Here is a 3,212-nt window from a genome sequence, read left to right as displayed (position 1 = left end):
CCCCCCTCTCTTCTAATGTCTGAACCCCAATATAGGTCTCTATCACTTTGTCTCTCGGGCATGCACACATCTCTTCCCCCACTCTCTAGGTGTCCCGGCATCTCTCTTTCCCAAGCACACGCACTATGTAGAGTGTATCTTTCCCATACACACAAAACATAGCCCCCAAACATCTATCTCCCTAGTTATGTGGTTCTCCCACACTCACCTCACACACCACCCCCACTGCGAGCAAGCACACTTTGTCTCCTTGTGCACCACTCTCCTCTTTCTATCTCTCCCACATGTGGACCTGCCCCAACTCCTTCCCTATATACATATATGTCGTGACTCTTTCCATACCTCCCTAATGTATCATCGTTCTCAATCTCGCACATTGTTCTCTACACCATCTATTCTAGATCTCTCATGAAGGCCCTATCACACACATGATGACTCGTTTCCCTCGCGTCTCTGTACATAGGCCACTTTCGAACAACATCAACATTGTCTCCCTATCTATACGCCACTTCTGCACGTAAACGACCCCTCTCTCTCCCCCCCTCTTCCCTCCCTCTCTCTCTCTCCCTCCGTCGCTAGCTCTCTCTCTCGCTCTCGCACCCCCTCTCCCACACACACTCGATGTCTCTTCTCAATAGTCTGCTCCCGCCTGCACCCATGCTATCCTGCTACTACACATGCCTTTGTCTCTCTTTGACACACATGTCACACCATTCCCCCTTCCCTATACTTGGTTTACTGTTGGAAATATGCCCTAGAGGCAATAATAAAATGGCTATTATTATATTTCCTTGTTCATGATAATTTTCTAATGTTCGTGCTATAATTGTGTTATCCGAAAATCATAATACATGTGTGAATACATAGACCACAACACGTCCCTAGTGAGCCTCTAGTTGACTAGCTCGTTGATCAAAAGATAGTCATGGTTTCCTAACTATGGATATTAGATGTCATTGATAACGGGATCACATCATTAGGAGAATGATGTGATGGACAAGACCCAATCCTAAGCATAGCTCAAAGATCATGTAGTTCGTTTGCTAGAGCTTTTCCGAATGTTAAGTATCATTTCCTTAGACCATGAGATTGTGCAACTCCCGGATACCGTAGGAGTGCTTTGGGTGTGCCAAACGTCACAATGTAACTGGGTGACTATAAAGGTGCAGTACGGGTATCTCCGAGAGTGTCTGTTGGGTTGGCACGAATCGAGACTGGGATTTGTCACTCCGTATGACGGAGAGGTATCTCTGGGCCCACTCGGTAATGCATCATCATAATGAGATCAATGTGACCAAGTGGTTGATCATGGGATCATGCATTACCGTAGGAGTAAAGTGACTTGCCGGTAACGAGATTGAACGAGGTATTGGGATACCGACGATCGAGTCTCGGGCGAGTAACGTACCGATTGACAAAGGGAATTGTATACAGGATTGATTGAATCCACGACATCGTGGTTCATCCGATGAGATCATTGAGTAGCATGTGGGAGCCAACATGGGTATCCAGATCCTGCTGTTGGTTATTGACCGGAGAGTTGTCTCGGTCATGCATGCGTGTCTCCCGAACCCGTAGGGTCTACACACTTAAGGTTCGGTGACGCTAGGGTTGTAGAGATATTTGTATGCGGTAACCCGAAAGTTCTTCAGAGTCCCGGATGAGATCCCGGATGTCACGAGGAGTTCCGGAATGGTCTGGAGGTGAAGAACTATATATAGGAAGTCCAATTTCGGCCATCGGGAAAGTTTCGGGGGTCACCGGTATTGTACCGGAACCACCGGAAGGGTCCGGGGGGTCCACCGGGTGGGGCCACCTATCCCGGAGGGCCCCATGGGCTGAAGTGGGGAAGGGAACCAGCCCCTGGTGGGCTGGTGCGCCCCCATTGGGCCTCCCCCTGCGCCTAGGGTTGGAAACCCTAGGGGTGGGGGCGCCCCACTTGGCTTCGGGGGCAAGCCACCCCCCTTGGCCGCCGCCTCCCCCCTTGAGATCCAATCTCTAGGGCCGGCGCCCCCCTTAGGGGCCCTATATATAGTGGGGGGAGGGAGGGCAGCCGCACCCTAGCCCCTGGCGCCTCCCTCTCCCTCCCGTGACACCTCTCCCTCTCGCTGAGCTTGGCGAAGCCCTGCCGAGAACACCGTTGCTTCCACCACCACGCCGTCATGCTGCTGGATCTGCATCAAAATCTCCTTTCCCCCTTGCTGGATCAAGAAGGAGGAGACGTCTTCCCAACCGTACGTGTGTTGAACGCGGAGGTGCCGTCCGTTCGGCACTCGGTCATCGGTGATTTGGATCACGACGAGTATGACTCCATCAACCCCGTTCTCTTGAACGCTTCCGCTCGCGATCTACAAGGGTATGTAGATGCACTCCCCTTCCCCTCATTGCTAGATAACTCCATAGATTGATCTTGGTGATGTGTAGAAAATTTTAAATTCTGCTACGTTCCCCAACAGTGGTATCATGAGCTAGGTCTATGCGTAGTTCCTATGCACGAGTAGAACACAAAGCAGCTGTGGGCGTCGATATTGTCAATTTACTTGCCGTTACTAGTCTTATCTTGATTCGGCCGCATCGTGGGATGAAGCAGCCCGGACCGACCTTACACGTACGCTTACGTGAGACTGGTTCCACCGACTGACATGCACTAGTTGCATAAGGTGGCTAGCGGGTGTCTGTCTCTCCAACTTTAGTCGGATCGGATTCGATGAAAAGGGTCCTTATGAAGGGTAAATCGAAATTGGCATATCACGTTGTGGTTTTGGCGCAGGTAAGAAACGTTCTTGCTAGAAACATATAGCAGCCACGTAAAAACTTGCAACAACAATTGGAGGACGTCTAACTTGTTTTTGCAGCATGTGCCGTGTGATGTGATATGGCCAAAAGGATGCGATGAATGATATATGTGATGTATGAGATTGATCATGTTCTTGTAATAGGAATCACGACTTGCATGTCGATGAGTATGACAACCGGCAGGAGCCATAGGAGTTGTCTTAATTTATTTATGACCTGCGTGTCCACATAAACGTCATGTAATTACTTTACTTTATTGCTAAACCGTTAGCCATAGTAGTAGAAGTGATAGATGACGAGGCAACTTCATGAAGACACGATGATGGAGATCATGATGATGGAGATCATGGTGTCATGCGGGTGACGATGATGATCATGGCGCCCCTATGATGGAGATCAAAAGGAGCAAATGATAT

Source organism: Triticum aestivum, chromosome 3A, assembly GCF_018294505.1.
Source record: "Triticum aestivum cultivar Chinese Spring chromosome 3A, IWGSC CS RefSeq v2.1, whole genome shotgun sequence".
Classification (NCBI taxonomy): Eukaryota; Viridiplantae; Streptophyta; class Magnoliopsida; order Poales; family Poaceae; genus Triticum; species Triticum aestivum.
Note: the sequence above shows the minus strand (reverse complement) of the source record.